Genomic DNA, 16501 nt, shown 5'->3' on the forward strand with positions numbered 1-16501 from the left:
TTCACTCGATGCAAGTGTTGTATAAGATATCCCTGCGGTAACGCCTGCACCACATCAAAGTCTGAGTCTGGGGTGAGCCAAGTCTCAGTGAGAAATAGTATCTCAAACTGCTCTTCTTCTAGAAGCATGAAAATTTCATGACTATGTTTGGGCAGGGATCTGCAATTTAGCAGGGCCATCTTGATGATGGTCCGGGGTGTTTGAATTTTCGTCACCGGGGTGAATTTGAAAGAGCAGTGCGCGCAGTGAGTAGAAGAACTCTCACCATGAGGAATGGTCGTACAGGGAGGCTGGAGGGGCCGATGTAGTTGCATCAGAGAGTCTCTGGAGTATGATATAGTAGGTTGAGTGGAAGAGACCAGGGTGGCTGGCCCTAGGCCCGTCCTGGCACGGACGGGCGCAGACGGGCTTGCCTTAGGCGTGCTGATGGCGCGCCCGCTGCGCTCGTCCGCTGCGCTTCCTCCAAAGACACATTTTTTACAAGGAGGAGGGGTTAGGGGGGGTGTGGCCTCAAAGGGGGCGTGGCCTCGGTGCACGCCGGCAATGGCGTCCACAAGTGGTAGCTTGTTTGTGTCCTTGACAGCGCTAAGATCCGCTGTGCAGGGAGTAAAAGTTGCTTTTTCTGCAGTAAAGTTGCCAGGTAAGAGAGTTATTTTTAAAAGAACAAAGAAAATATACGTGACACTCAAATCTTTAAAAAACGTGTGACGCTCCCGGCTTCCGCCTCAGGAGTACTAATTCTGTTGAAGCGATCGTTCTCAGCGCTTTTAAGCTGGGCGGGGGGGGGTGGCGTGGCCTCAAAGGGGGCGTGGCCTCGGTGCACGCCGGCAATGGCGTCCACAAGTGGTAGCTTGTTTGTGTCCTTGACAGCGCTAAGATCCGCTGTGCAGGGAGTAAGCGTTGCTTTTTCTGCAGTAAAGTTGCCAGGTAAAAGAGTTCTTTTTAAAAGAACAGAGAAAATATACGTGACACTCAAATCTTTAAAAAACGTGTGACGCTCCCGGCTTCCGCCTCAGGAGTACTAATTCTGTTGAAGCGATCGTTCTCAGCGCTTTTAAGCTGGGCGGGGGGGGCATGGCCTTAAAGGGGGCGTGGCCTCGGTGCTCGCCGGCAATGGCGTCCACAAGTGGTAGCTTGTTTGTGTCCTTGACAGCGCTAAGATCCGCTGTGCAGGGAGTAAGAGTTGCTTTTTCTGCAGTAAAGTTGCCAGGTAAAAGAGTTCTTTTTAAAAGAACAGAGAAAATATACGTGACACTCAAATCTTTAAAAAACGTGTGACGCTCCCGGCTTCCGCCTCAGGAGTACTAATTCAGAGGGGAACATCATTCCCAGAACCCTGCCCGAGGTCACATGTGGGGTGCTTTTGCCCTGGCGGGCTTCCCTACTTCACACCCGCTGGTCGGACAAACTGACTCCATATACCCCACTATGGCGGGGCACTTGACTCCGGTTGGTCGCCAATCTATCTGGCTTTAGAGCATGGGACCTCATTGGGATTTCACAATTGGGGGACGTCTGGGGTGGGAACCACCGACGCACCTTTCAGGACTTGCAAAACCGGTATTCCCTCCACAATTCCCAGTTTTATCACTACCTGCAGCTGCGCCATGCCCTTCACTCTCGTATCCCGAAGGGCACCTCCTTACCCGAATACAGCTGCCCAAAGCCCAGATCATGACTGGCAACCTAGGGAAGGGGGATCTCCTGTATCTACCGCACCCTTACAAACAACACCCCCAACACGCTACTCTGGCTCAGGGACAGGTGGGAAGGATAGCTTGGGTCCTTGGAGGATGTCGATTGGAGGGATGCGCTAATGACCTCCAAACAATGGCAGCCTCCCAAGGCTCTGCTTAGTCCAAGTATACCACCTCATCTCTCTGCCTACCTCACACCGCTGCACCTCCACCGCGCTAGGCTCCGACCCGGTGCATCCTGTCCCAGCTGCAACCACCCACAAGCTGATTTTTACCACATGGTATGGTTTTGCTCCATAGTCACGCGCTACTGGGAATCAGTGATAGGGGAGCTTACCGAGGTCCAAGGCTGGGAAGTTCATCTCAATCCAATGAACGTGTTCCTGGGAATCACCGAGTGGATGGATGGCTCCAAAGCTGACAAACTACGGACATGATGGTGGCCAAGAGGGACACTGCGGCAAACTGGCAGAACTCAACTGCTCCCACCATGAAACGTTGGCGCAGCGGCGTGGATTGGTGCGCTGCGCAAGAACGGCCCATGTACGAGTGCAGAGGATGCCCGAAGAAGTTTAGCAAAATGTGGGGCAAATGGGTTTGGGTGATAGCAGATTGACACTGTCATTGAACAACCGAGGGCTGGGGTGGGTGTTTCTCTGCCTTTCCCTTCCATATCAAGGTCATGTAAGATGCTGTAATAACACCATATTTCTGCTTTGCACTGATATCTGTAGAAGCTGCTAGTCTATTTGTTGGTCTCTCATAAAATTGGTTATCAAAAGAAAAAAAACTTGACAGTTTCTGTTGTAACTATTTTTATTTAATCTCATCAACTATTTCACAACGCGTGCTATAGCACAGAGAGGTCAGCTGATCGAAAAGAAAATTTTTCTTCGAGGCATTTAATGTTAAGCTGCACACCGGTTTCCACCATGTGCTGAAATATGTTTTTTGTGCAATGCAAAAAAAAATTACATAAATAATAACATCCACAAATGTCTTCATGTTTTCATTTACTTATTTCTAAAATACCAGACGCCCCATTTTTAGACATTTATAAAGATAATTGATCTTCAGTATTACTTCCTACTCATATTATGTTCCAAGACACCATTTTACGATTGCATCTGTTTACTTACAGGTGCAGTTTTTATGAGATATGTACCGTTTTTCTGTCTTGAGTAAGAGGTATGAAATACTAGGCTAAAGGTGTAGAACTTCCGTATTCGTGTGAGTGGCTTCATCCCCCCCCATGGCGCCTGTCTTTGCTGCTAAAACAAACATCAACCTGCCTTATAACTACCCTCCTCATTACCTTTTGATTTAAATGCCCCTGAATGTACACTGGATAAGTTTGAAATATACTTATTTTTTGCATTCCAGGGTCACATGCTCCTTTACTATCCAGTGATTCTATATATTATGTACAGATTCTTCGCTTGAATCGAGTTTCATACTATTACTAAAGCTCTGCATCTTACTTTTCCTGTTCGATGCATTCATAGTCATTGTTGCACCTTGTTCCCTCATGGCTGCCTGTAGCATCAGCAGACTTTTGTCTCCATTTTTTAGGCAGCAAAGGAGACTCTTTCAGCTAGATTCATCATTGAAAATTGCGCAAGCAAAGGGCCAGATTCTGAGAATCTGGCCCTTTGCGAGCGCAATTTTTGCATTTGGGATTCATCATCCCAAATGCAAAAATCGCTAATAGCAAAATCGCAAAATTGCGAGGAATTGCATTTAAGGAATCACTATTTGAGATTCCTTAAATGCAATTCATTAACCATTTTTGATTTGCGAATTTGCAATTTTTGGCCGCTATTTACCGCGAAGTCTGACTTCTTGGTAAATAGCGAAAAATTTGAAAAATGCACTTTAGTTCTAAGTTGTATGTTACACACACACATGTCCTTTGGACATGTGTGTGCGCAACATCAGCCTACATTTTCATTTCAGGGGTGCTACAGGGTGTCCTTTGGACACCCCTGGCACCCTTGAAATCGCATCCTTACTTGCGATTAGCAAATTGCTAATCGCAAATAAGGAATATCTCCCCATTCATTCCTATGGGCCTAAAGGCCCATAGGAATGAATGGGGAGTTATTCCTTATTTGCGATTAGCAATTTGCTAATCGCAAATAAGGAAGCTGTAGGAATCGCAATTTATTTTGCCATTCCTACATGAATCCCATTTTGCAAGTCCCTAATAGCGATTCCTTAATAAGCGCTATTAAGGACTCGCAAAACGGGACAATGATGAATCTGGCTGTGAAACTGCTGCTGTCTCTGGTGTGTCATTGTGCTGCGGCTCTGACTGCTCTACACAGCATGCCTATAATGCTGGCATTGTAGCCTTCAGAGTTGGCTCCTGGTTTTCCTTTATATTGTGAGGTGGTGTGCCTTTATTTGTGGCTTCCTTCATCATTATGGCCATAGACTCTCCTAGAGGTATTGTGTTTGCGCTATTACAAACCATTTTCAAAGAGGTCTAAAGTGTTTACTTTCTTATTTATAAAGTTAGAATTTCTTACCCTGGTCTGGGGCCTTCACACTTTCATCCTTGGTGACCATACTCGTCATGCAGAGATTTGTGTATAAAGTGTTGTTCCCAGGGCACTTTACCACTACTGATAAGTGCTAAAGTGCATAAGCTCTCTGTATAAAATGTATTGCTGATTAGTTTACCCATGATTGGCATATTTGAGTTACTAGTAAGTCCCTAGTAAAGTGCACTAGGTGTGTCCAAGGCCCATAATTCAAATGCTACTAGAAGGCCTGCAGCACCTATTGTGCCAACCACATAAGTAGCCCTGCAAACATGTCTCTGGCCTTTCACTGCAGTGTGTGTGAGTGAAGTGTTAAACTGCCATGTTGTTGAAATCTTCCCTTTTACTTCATATAAGGGCCCCCTAAGGTAGGCCCAAGGTAGCCCCATGTGCGGGGTGCAGTGTATGTAAAAGTTAGGACATTTACTGGTGTGATTTACATGTCTGATAGTAAAATTCTTCTTAATGTATTTTTTACTGTTGCAAGGACTGTCTCTCCCATCCTAGCCTGCCGGCGCTGCCGCGGCCCGACCTTCCAGAACTCCGAGCTCGAGGATTGTGAGCTACCCATCTTGCCACCCCCATACCAGACCGGTACCAAGACTATCCTGCTACCTTATCCCCCTCAGAGACTAGAATTGAGAGGACCCTCGTGTCCCAACCTCACTGTACCGTTGATAACCTTGCTTCAAGAATCGTATATAAAGAGTGTTGACCTCATCCTTGTGTGGTGTCCATCTGTGGGGGGGAAGTTATTTGTCTGTACGATCGCTGGAGACGGTCCTCACCGGAGGCCTCTTCCCCTGTCCTCGGCCGACCCTTTGGGTCCCCGTCTAACATTGGTGGCCAGCGGCGCGATCCGAACCAACGCGTAATCGTACAGAGAGTAACTCACCCCACGACTCAACCACAATGACAACAAAAGAGAGCGGATCCACAGAAAAATTCCAGATGGAGAAACTAGAAGAGTACAACCACAGAGAGCTAAAACAATTTTGCATAGAACTAGGCATTGCTACTACAGGACTGAGCACGAAAGAAGACTTCAAAAAGGCCCTAGAATCTTGGGCAGAGACGGGTACGACCGTACACCAAAACCTCGAGGCGCCAGAAACGAGCACCACTCCGACAGAAGGAAGGAGATCGGGTCTCTCCCCGGAGGAGATCCAAGAACGAGAGAAAAGCAGACTCCATGAATTAGAGCTGGCACGACTTCGGTTGGACAGAGAACTGAAGTTGGCGGAACAAAAGATAACATTGGAACACTTGCGGCTCCGAGAGGAGCGGGAAGAGAAGCAAAAACAGAGGGAGTTAGAAGAGAAAAAACTGGCTTACGAACATGAGCGCAATCTAGCAGAAATAGAGCTGCGGAAACAGAATAAAGATCTCGGGGTGCCCGAGCGCCCGAACACTCCTGGCACTACAGACCCTAAAGTCCACATCTCCAAGGATGTCGTCAGAGAATATTATCGGAACGACGATATCCAGCAATGGTTCAAAGCCTACGAGATAGCCATGACCTCCCACCGGATTGCTCGAAGTGACTGGGGAGCCGGGTTATGGGGGAGGTTCGTCAACGAAGGGCGCGACGCCCTGCTGCAACTCCCGGACCATCAGATGACCTCCTATGACCACATGAAGGCCGCCCTCCTCACTCGATACGGACTCACGCCCGAAATGTACCGCCAGCGGTTCCGCGACTGCAAACGGATCCCGGGTACAACTTGGGTGGAGTACGTGAACTTTTTCAGCAGAGCATTCGAGGGGTGGATCAAGGGCAGCCAGGTAACCACCTACGAACAACTCTTTAACCTCATTGTGTGGGAGCACCTCTCCAACAATTGCTTCGTCGAGCTCAGGCAGCACCTCCTCGACAGTAAATTGACTGAACCTCGGCAACTCGCCGCCGAAGCTGACCGATGGGAAAGCACTCGAGTTGCCCGAAGCGGGCCCAGCAAGCCAAACAGAACCAACCAAGGTCCCCATCGCCCCCGAGGAGGAGGAGGCCAGGGTCGGGGCAGAGACGCCGTCCCGGCGGCTCCCGCCAGCAACACCCCGCCCCCGGCCGGCAGGGGAAACCCCCCGATGCGTCCAGGATTCCGAGCCAACGTTACTTGCCACCGGTGCCAGCGGACCGGCCACTACGCAAACGACCCTAATTGCCCGAAGAACCAGAGTCCTATACCCCGCCAGGTCGCTGCCGCCGCCCTGGGAGTAGAGCAAGCCCCAGAGGATTATGAAGAATACGAACAGGAACAGCCCGAGTGGGAACCAGCCGCCATGTCCCTGGTTTGCCTCGGGGAAAGAGACATGATTCCGCGGGCTCCCCTACCCGCCAACACGAGAAAATACAGCCAGTGGGTAAACATAAATGGCGCAAGGCTGAAGCCCTACGCGCCAGTGTGACGGCAGCCCGCTGTCATCTGGTAACCCCGGAGCAGATCTTGCCAAGCGTTCTTTGCCCCGTCCGATCAGCCGACAACTCCGAGAGCCTGTGTTGGATGGCCTGCGTCCCCTTCGAGTGGGGAGGAGTGTCCGGTATGCTGAAGGTGACTGTCCGCGATGATGCCCCAGTGGACTGCCTCCTGGGAAACGACCTCGAAAGTTCCCCCTGGGCAGCCGTTGAAAGAAGAGAGCACCTGGGGATGCTGGGCCTCCCCGAATGGGCCTGCGTAACGACCCGGTCCATGGCCGCCCGCGCCATCTCCAGTCCCGAAGTACCCGAGTGGCCAGAACCTCCTCCCCCGATCGTCCCGGAGGGAGCCGCCCTAAGCACCAACCCCCCAGAACGAAACGACGAAGGTCCCGTTCAACTCCAGGACCTCCCCGAACTGGCCCAGTGGCGTCAAGGGGGTGGTCCCACCCAGGAACAATTCCGACAGGAACAGAAGACCTGTCCCTCCCTCGAGGGACTCCGGCAGCAAGCCCTCGCCCAGAGCGCAGGAGACACCGCAGGGGCCCACTGGATTTATTGGGACAATGACCTGCTCTACAGCGAACAAAGAATTGCTGAGCTGGGGGCCAGTCGGGTGCTGGTGGTGCCCCTCCGCTTCAGAGACTTCCTTTTGAAGTTAGCGCACGATGTCCCCCTTGCTGGACACTTGGGACAAGACAAAACATACAACCGCCTGGTAACACACTTTTACTGGCCCAAAATGCGAAATGATGTCTCCAACCACTGCCGGGCCTGCCCTACCTGCCAGGCCAGCGAGAAGAGCGGCCGAAAGATCAAAGCCCCCTTGCAACCCTTTCCCGTCGTCACCACCCCGTTCGAACGGGTGGGAATAGACATTGTGGGGCCCCTAGACCCCCGAACGGCCCAGGGGCACGGTTCATCCTAGTCCTGGTGGACCACGCCACCCGGTATCCCGAGGCCATTCCTCTTCGGACCGTGACAGCCCCCGTGGTAGGCCGAGCCCTAATGGGGATCTTCTCTCGAGTGGGCTTCCCCCGGGAGGTCGTCAGCGACAGGGGCACGAACTTTATCTCAAAGTACATGAGGTCTCTCTGGCAGCAGTGCGGGGTCACCTACCGATTCACAATCCCTTATCACCCGCAAGGAAACGGACTGGTCGAGCGGTTTAACCGCACTCTCAAGGGGATGATCATAGGCCTGGAAGAGCCCCTACGCCGCCAATGGGACGTGCTGCTCCCGTGCCTCCTCTTCGCCTATCGAGAAGTTCCCCAGAAATCCCTCGGCTTCAGCCCCTTCGAGCTCCTGTACGGACACCCCGTCTGGGGCCCCCTCAGCCTGGTCAAGGAAGGATGGGAGATGGCCCCCCAGAAGACCCCTCCGGACGTCTACAAGTACCTCCTGACCCTCCGCAACCAGAACCGGCGATTCAGGGAACTCGCCAAAGCCAACCTTGAGGCCAGTCAGGAGGACATGAAGAAATGGTACGATCAACATGCCTCCTCCATCGAGTTCGAACCAGGCCAGCAAGTATGGGTGATGCCTCCAGTCGAACCTTGTGCCCTGCAGGACAAATGGACAGGACCCTTCAAGGTGATAGAGCGCAAGGGCCCTGTCACCTACCTAATAGACATGGAATCCCCCCGGAACCCACTCCGAGTCCTCCACGCCAACAGACTCAAACCCCACTTCGTACGCTCGGAACTCAGCCTACTAATGGCAACAGATAGTGGAACAGAAGAAGACTCCGAGCCCCTCCCTGACCTGCTGAGGACCCGGGAAAAAGATGGCTCAGTGGAAGTAGTCAGACTCTCCGAGGCCTTGTCCCCGGAACAACGCCAAGACTGTCGGGCTCTCCTGCTACAATTTGCGAACCTGTTCTCCCTCACCCCCGGGGTCACCCCCTGGTGCCTTCACGACGTGGACACTGGGGATAGTCCACCTATTCGACACAGGGCGTACCGAGTGCCAGATCGGGTGCGCACCTGCATCCAAGACGAAGTCTCTAAAATGCTGGCCCTAGGAGTGATCGAGCCATCCGACAGCCCCTGGGCCAGCCCACTCGTACTGGTCCCCAAGGGTGCCGCCCCGGGCGTCGCCCCCGAGCTCCGGTTCTGTGTAGACTATCGGGGCCTGAACGCTGTTACCCGAACCGACGCTCACCCCATCCCCCGGGCGGATGAGCTGGTTGACCGCATGGGGGCTGCCCGCTATCTGAGCATCTTCGATCTAACCGCAGGCTACTGGCAGATCGGCCTCACCCCCAGGGCCCAAGAACAATCCGCCTTCTCTACCCCGGATGGCCACTACCACTTCAAAGTTATGCCATTCGGCATGAAAAACGTTCCAGCGACCTTCCAACGCCTCGTGAACCAGGTACTGGCGGGCCTCGAAGAATTCAGCGCCGCCTACCTGGACGATATCGCTGTGTACAGTCGTCACTGGGCAGACCACCTTCACCACCTCCGAGAAGTCCTGCACGCCCTCCAGCAGGCCGGCCTCACCATCAAAGCCAGCAAATGTCAGGTTGGCCAGGGGTCCGTGACCTATCTCGGACACCAAGTGGGGAGCGGACTGGTGGCCCCCCTTCAGCTCAAGATCGCTGCCATCCAGTCTTGGCAACCTCCTGTCACCCAACCGAGGTCCGAGCCTTCCTAGGGCTCACCGGATACTACCGGCGGTTTGTAAAAGACTATGGCAGCATTGTGGGGCCCCTCACAGAGCTCACATCCAAGAAAAACCCCAAAACCGTCAACTGGACTCCGGACTGTCAAGCGGCCTTCGAGAAGTTGAAGGCCGCCATGTGCACCGCCCCCGTGCTCCAGGCCCCCGACTACAGCCGAGAATTCATCGTCCAGACGGACGCCTCGGATCATGGCGTTGGGGCAGTACTCTCTCAACTCAACGCAGAGGGAGTCGATCAACCAGTGGCCTTCATCAGCCGACGCCTGCTGGCCCGAGAGCAGCGCTGGAGCACCATCGAACGGGAGGCCTTCGCAGTGGTATGGGCCCTCAAGAAACTCCGGCCCTACCTCTTCGGTACCCATTTCAGGGTACAAACAGACCCCTGCAATGGCTGATGCAGATGCGGGGGGAGAACCCAAAACTGTTGCGATGGTCCATCTCCTTGCAGGGGATGGACTTCACTGTGGAACATCGCCCTGGCCAAGACCACCCCAACGCCGACGGCCTGTCACGCTTTTTCCGCCTCGGTGAAGAGAGTACCCAAGAAGATGGGTGACTCTCCCTGCCTTCAACTGGGGGGGATGCATGTTGGACAGGCCTCGTGAAGGGGCCGCTCCCTCCCTACCTAATAAGGACCGAACACCGGCTCTCCCGGTGTCACCAGAAGAACCACCCCGGCAACCCACAGAAGCAACCCGCAACCCGTCCCCAACAGGACGCCTGCTCCCGAACACCCCGACATCGGCCGGCCCGGGCCACCGTCAGCAAGCATTGCCCCGGCCCAGCCGCCATCTTGGACACTGCACCACGAGGCCGCGTGGCCTCAGCTCGACCCCAACCCTGGGCCTGGCCAGGCCCCGACATCGAGGCACCACCATCCACCCAGGAGGTGAAGAGACCACTTGGCAGGTCAATGGGAGAACGGAGTGTCGATGGCTCTCCCCCGCCAGGTGCCGATCGCCCCCAGCCTCCCCGGGCGCTGGCTCCACCCCCCTGCTGGGTGTCTGGACTCCCTCATCCCGGACCTCCCGACCTCCAAGAGCGAGGGTCCGGACATCAAAGGGTGCCAGACCTATAACTGGGGCAGCTCCAGAGCAGGAAGGCAGTTGTATCCTGGAGTCGAGAGACACCTTGAAGAACTCATCCTTGACGGACTGCTGGCGCTGCCACAGCCCTGCCTTGTGAATCATCGTTCCTGCCTGCTGGCGCTGCCGCGGCCCTCTGCAACCTACACCTTCGTCTGGACCTGCTGGCGCTGCCGCGGCCCATCCTTGAGAACCATCGCTCCTGCCTGCTGGCGTTGCCGCGGCCCTCTGCAACCTACACCTTCATCGGAACCTGCTGGCGCTGCCGCGGCCCATCCTTGTGAACCATGGCTCCTGCCTGCTGGCGTTGCCGCGGCCCTCTGCAACCTACATCGTCGTCGGGACCTGCTGGCACTGCCGCGGCCCATCCTTGAGTGAACCATCGCCTTGCCTGCTGGCGCTGCCGCGGCCCTTCTCAAACGAGACTTACCCTCCTAGCCTGCCGGCGCTGCCGCGGCCCGACCTTCCAGAACTCCGAGCTCGAGGATTGTGAGCTACCCATCTTGCCACCCCCGTACCAGACCGGTACCAAGACTGTCCCGCTACCTTTTCCCCCTCAGAGACTAGAATTGAGAGGACCCTCGTGTCCCGACCTCACTGTACCGTTGATAACCTTGCTTCAAGAATCGTATATAAAGAGTGTTGACCTCATCCTTGTGTGGTGTCCATCTGTGGGGGGGAAGTTACTTGTCTGTACGATCGCTGGAGAAGGTCCTCACCGGAGGCCTCTCCCCCTGTCCTCGGCCGACCCTTCGGGTCCCCGTCTAACAAGGCGGATACGAAAGGATCAGGGAAACCCTAGTTTGCAAGTAGTGCTGAGAGAAGCAAAAAAGCAACTCAAACGGCTGAAATGGGTAAGCCAAAAACAAAGGAACGAAGAACTGTGGGGGAAACTTGTCCACGAAGGAAAGCAGAAAAACAGTTCTAGGTTCTGGCAAATGGTGAAAAGAATCCAGAACCCTGACCATCTAGGGCATAATTTGCACATAGCAGAGGAAGTATGGACCAAATACTTATTGTCACACTTCAATAATGACAATATAGGAGACACCACAACAAAGTCTCCCTGCATGGAAATCACAAAGCTTGGTCGTGATGGTAACCCCAGCAATCAAAGGGGGACAAGAATGCATGGATTGGGATACACCCCAGCAGACATCGGGCGGCGAATCACCAAGGGACGACCGAATGGGGCCCCGGGACCGAATGGAATCCCCCCATGTTTTACAAATCTGACGTAGCCTTTTGGAGTGCATCCTTGGGTCAGGTCTTTAACGAGGCCAGACTTACTTTATCCCTTCTGGACTCCTGGCATGGGTCCGTCATTAGTCCGATATATAAACATGGGAGCAAGAGCAATCCGAACAGCTACCGTCTCATTGCTTTGCTTGACATAGAAGCAAAATATTTCAGCGGGCTCATTCTGGAAGAACTATCGGCGTGGGCGTCCGAAAAAGCCATTATCCCTCCCAACCAAACAGGTTTCCGTAAAGGCCAAGGGACAACAACCAACATCATGGCCCTGTCCCTACTGATGGGCAAAGCAAAAACCATCAAGCTACCGCTATTCCTCTCATTTATTGATTATACTGCGGCCTTCGACCATGTGGACCGAAACAAACTTTGGGAAAAACTATTCAATTTGGGCATTCCGAAACATCTCCTAGACGTCCTAATACTGCTTCACTCTAACACCTGGGTTAAAATTAAACTTGGAACTGGCCAGCACCTCTCGAAGCAGATTAGGACAACTAAAGGTCTGAAGCAGGGGTGCTTATTAGCGCCAATTCTATTCAATCTGTTTATTTCGGACTTACCGGAAGAACTTGACAAATGCCGCAATCATGCGCCCAAGCTAGGAAAAGTCACCCTCCCAGGTCTGTTATATGCGGACGATTTAGTGCTGATAAGCCGGTCGCCAATAGGCCTTCAGCATCTTTTGAATTGTACCCATCCCTTCTCGATAAAGAATGCCCTAGAAATAAACCTCAACAAATCTAAGGTCATGACGGTGAACTACAGGAAGAAAAGGATCCTTTGTTGGTACCTGAACGGAGTAAAGCTCGAACAGGTAGCCACATACAAGTACTTTGGAGTCATGCTGGATTCTAAGAACACGTCTAGGCCTCAGCTCCAGTCCATCCGAGGGAAGGCAACAATGACCCACCTCGCACTGAAATCACTAAAGACTAAACTCCCTGACCTCACCCTTAAACCCTTCCTTGAAATCCTCCGAGCGAAACTTCAACCAACGCTCACCTATGGGAGTGAATAGCTGCATGGGAAGGACGCTGCATTGTTAGACACCGTCATAGCCAATTGTTACAGGGCCATTTTCAATCTTCCCAAATACGCGTCTCCGGCCCAAATTCGTTTAGAATTTGGGGTGGTCAAACAAACACTAGAAAGACGGAGCGCATATGTAACTAACTGGCGCAAGATCCGCGGTGCAGACCCTGACTCCTTAAATGCCAGCGTTTGGGTAGAGCTACTTAGATGTCGCACCTCACTGCCTAGGGACTACCTATTTGGATCTCTTGATGTGCTAGGCTTATCCGATATTTGGGAAACCGCCATAGACCACCATGTCGTAATTAGCCCGTTCGGATTAGCGATTAGCTGAACCTACACGTTGTCCTCCTTAACTTGGCTATATACGATAAACGCCATCTTGAATGTTGCAGCGGCCATCTTAGACCATGAGCGGCCTCGTGGCCGACGTGCCCTTTAGTCCTTTGTCCGTTCCACTGACCACTCTCATCTGCCCAGCAACAGGCTATTTTTAGTACTGGTCAAGCCACACATGCGCAGTTCTCACTGACCCGTAAACCTTCAGGAATGTGCCGCTAACTGACCAGTGGGTTTGAAACTCTCCAATGAGCTGGCAGTATCCCAAAACATGACCATATATGTCTCTAAAACTGTGTCTTAACTTATGCCGCCTATCTTTTATTGCCCCAAAAATGTATATAAACCGGGTCACACCGGTGTTCGGTGTGATACCTCTTGCATTACCGAAGGGTGCTGTTTGAGTGTACCACCACCCCATGGGGTCTTAATAAACTTGTTCTTTGCATTTTACAGTTTCCGTGCCAACAGTTCTTGTGTGTAAGTGGGTAATCTCTGGAGCGTGTAGGCCTTGGGAACCCCGAAATACTTCAATTGGCGACCACAAAGGGACTCATCGGCGACTCGGATGCCCGAAGGAGAGGTCGTGACGAAGGCTTGGAAATCCGCCATGGGTGCGCGCTGCCACGAGTGACCCGAGTCTTGGCTGCCACGGTGTTTTTTCCTTTCCTTCCGATCTGACCTTCCAGGTGGCGCCGGTCTCCGACTGAGTTTTCGAAGTGTCCGCATTGCTGAGAAAGTGCCGTTTGGCTGATTTGGCTTACAAGACCTTGGCAGTTGGAACCTGGATCTTTGGGAATTTGGTAAGCTTTGTGTTCGGTAAGGTAGTCTTCGGACGCTTACTGAAGTGATTTGTGTTCGGTAAGGTAGTCTTCGGACGCTTACTGAAAATCTGTGCTTTGTGATCGGTGAGGACGCTTGCCGAATTCTATGAACTTTGATTTGAGTTAGCTAACATGGTGAATTTGTGATCTTTGAACTTATATGTGTAGTGCACTTCACATAGGCAGGCATGTAGAGATGTTTCTCTAACTTTGTTTTTTTCCTTTGAGCGGCACAATCGTGAGAAGAACTGTAAGTGCCATTTTGCCCGGTGTCACGCTTTCGTGATACTTTTTGAACATGCCTGTTTTTAGCACACTCCGGGGAATGTGTTGTTTTGGAGACGGTACCTCAATTAGGTTAGCGGAATCACAGCCGGCTCCCCCAGAGGGGACACCAAATAGGGACATGTATATCAAATTCGGCCTTCCACCTATTATGTACAGTAAATTATGGCATAAGTACACTAAGGCCGATCCCGAATTGCAATGGCCCCTACACGGGTCATACGATTTGAGTAAAATCCAATTTGTGGAGCAATGTATGTTTCAGCGCAGGTCTAGACAAAACATGTTTGATTGCGTGCGAATGTGGGAGAAAGCGGCGCGTGAGCGAATGAAGCGTGAGGTTGCCTTGGCGGACAAAGAGCAGCGCAAGGCTGCTCGGGATAAGGCTTTACAGCTTGAGGAAAAGGAGGCTCAGGAGAAGAAAGAAAGGGAGGAACGGGAGCGTAATTTGCAAACGACTGGTCAGTTTCCTATTCGCCGACCACTCTATCCTGTCCTTAATAATGAAATTGATGATTTTTCTTTGTTAGATCGGTCACCGCCTCCGTACGTTCTGCCGACGGCTCCGGCTGCGGATTCCGAGGATGATGGACAGGATAAGTCGAACCAAAAGGGTGTATCTGCTCTCAGGTTTACTGCGGATAGGTCCGCTCATTTACGTAGTTGGGCTCGTAAAGTGAATAAGCATTGTGTTACTCAGGAGCAGTTGTTAACAGAGAAGAAAGGGTGGTCGGATCTTGAATTAATGTATTTTCTGTCCAGTTTGGCGGATGAAGTTGTAAACGCATATCGTGAACTTTCTGATACGCTTGAGCCTAAAGTGTTGTCGGTGTATCGTGAGAATTTAGCTAAAGGTGATTTTGATCTTACAGATGTTGACGACCTGTTCAAGCAATTGATCAAGCTGCGGGATGAGACAACCCACTTACGACAGGAACGAAAAAGGAGGCAGAAGGAGTCCGAGCCGGACAATAGTGGGCAGGCTAAGGAGTGTTCTCTCCGTGGTTCAGATAAGAGTTCTGCGTTGCATGTTATGCCTATGCGTGAAGCCGCGCCTTTGTATGTTCCACCAAAAGGGGAAGGTACGGATGACGACAAGTTGTCGAAGGATGCGAAAGGGTATTTTGTGTATAATTGGGTATATACGCCATGGAATAGAGCAGATGTGATGGCTTTGAAAAATTCTTTACCTGATCTTCGGAAGAATCCGGCGGCATTTTATGAAGGGGTGGAGGGGGCTATATCGTCTTGTGTGATGACTCTTGTAGATAGAGATTTGTTTTTTGGGCTAATTTTACCCCCTGATATGTGGAGGCAAATTCGTAAAACTAATGACGAAACGATTTTGGGGGGGACATGGAAAGAGATAAATGCTGCAGATTTAGATAGAGAACCAGCATGTAAGCCTTGTCAGCTAATTCTAGATCTCCCGGCGGCTATCTTGCATAAATTAAAAACGCTTGTTCCCTCCAAAAAGATTGATTGGACCATGTTAACGTCGTGCAAGCAGAAACCCGATGAAACGGTCTCAGATTTCTTTACACGCTTCGAGGAGGCATTTCATGATTACAGTGGTCAATCTTTAACTGATGATACGGGTCGGCATTTGTTTGTAGATAAGTATGTGGCTAATCTCCTACCAGAGATTGCAAAGCGATTGAAGTCGAGTGAGAGTTCCTGGGCCACGGCGACCCCTGCGTCCTTGTTAACTATGGCTCAGTATTATGAGCGGCAGGAAGTGGAGGCTAAAGAAAGTGTAGAGAAAAAGACGAAGGAATTGAAAACGAAGGTGATGTTGGCGCAGGTTCGGGGAACACAGGGTAGAGGGAATGAGAGCGGTAGACGAGGTGGAGGTAACGCATCGTATGGTCGTACGGACATTGCGGAGGATCAGTGTGCTTATTGTAAGGAGTTTGGGCATTGGGCCGAAGATTGTCCGGTACTTCGTGAACAGCGTAGTCAGCGTGGTCGAGGCAGTGGTAGGTCAAGAGGAGGTTATACTGGAACGAGAGGTGGCGGAGGTGATCGTAGACAGGTTGAGGAGAGGGGCCGTGGCCAGGACGAACGAAATACGTTTGATAGACGGAATCAATATCAGATTTCGAAAGGAGAGAATGTGGAACATCAGGATTATGTGCATGCATAGGATTGCGTAGGATGGGGTAAGGAATCAGTCGAAGTGCCAGTAGATCAGCAAGGTCCATATGTAACAGCGGGTATTTTAGGTTCTACTGATCAATTTCTAGTCGACACAGGAGCTACTCGTAGCGCTCTGTCGAAAAACTTGGTTCCGAGGGCTCCCCTGTCTGGCGAAATGATTACGTGTGTAGGGTTTGAT

At 51.9% G+C, this 16501-nt stretch overlaps 1 protein-coding gene across 3 annotated transcripts in view; it reads left to right on the forward strand.

The window, feature by feature from the left end:
• Positions 1-16501, forward strand: part of LOC147700358 (uncharacterized) — a 70708-nt gene that overhangs the window by 29714 nt on the left and 24493 nt on the right. The gene's annotated exons all lie outside the window — the stretch shown is intronic.

The sequence above is a fragment of the Lissotriton vulgaris genome, chromosome 8 (assembly GCF_964263255.1).
Source record: "Lissotriton vulgaris chromosome 8, aLisVul1.2, whole genome shotgun sequence".
NCBI classification, from domain to species: Eukaryota; Metazoa; Chordata; class Amphibia; order Caudata; family Salamandridae; genus Lissotriton; species Lissotriton vulgaris.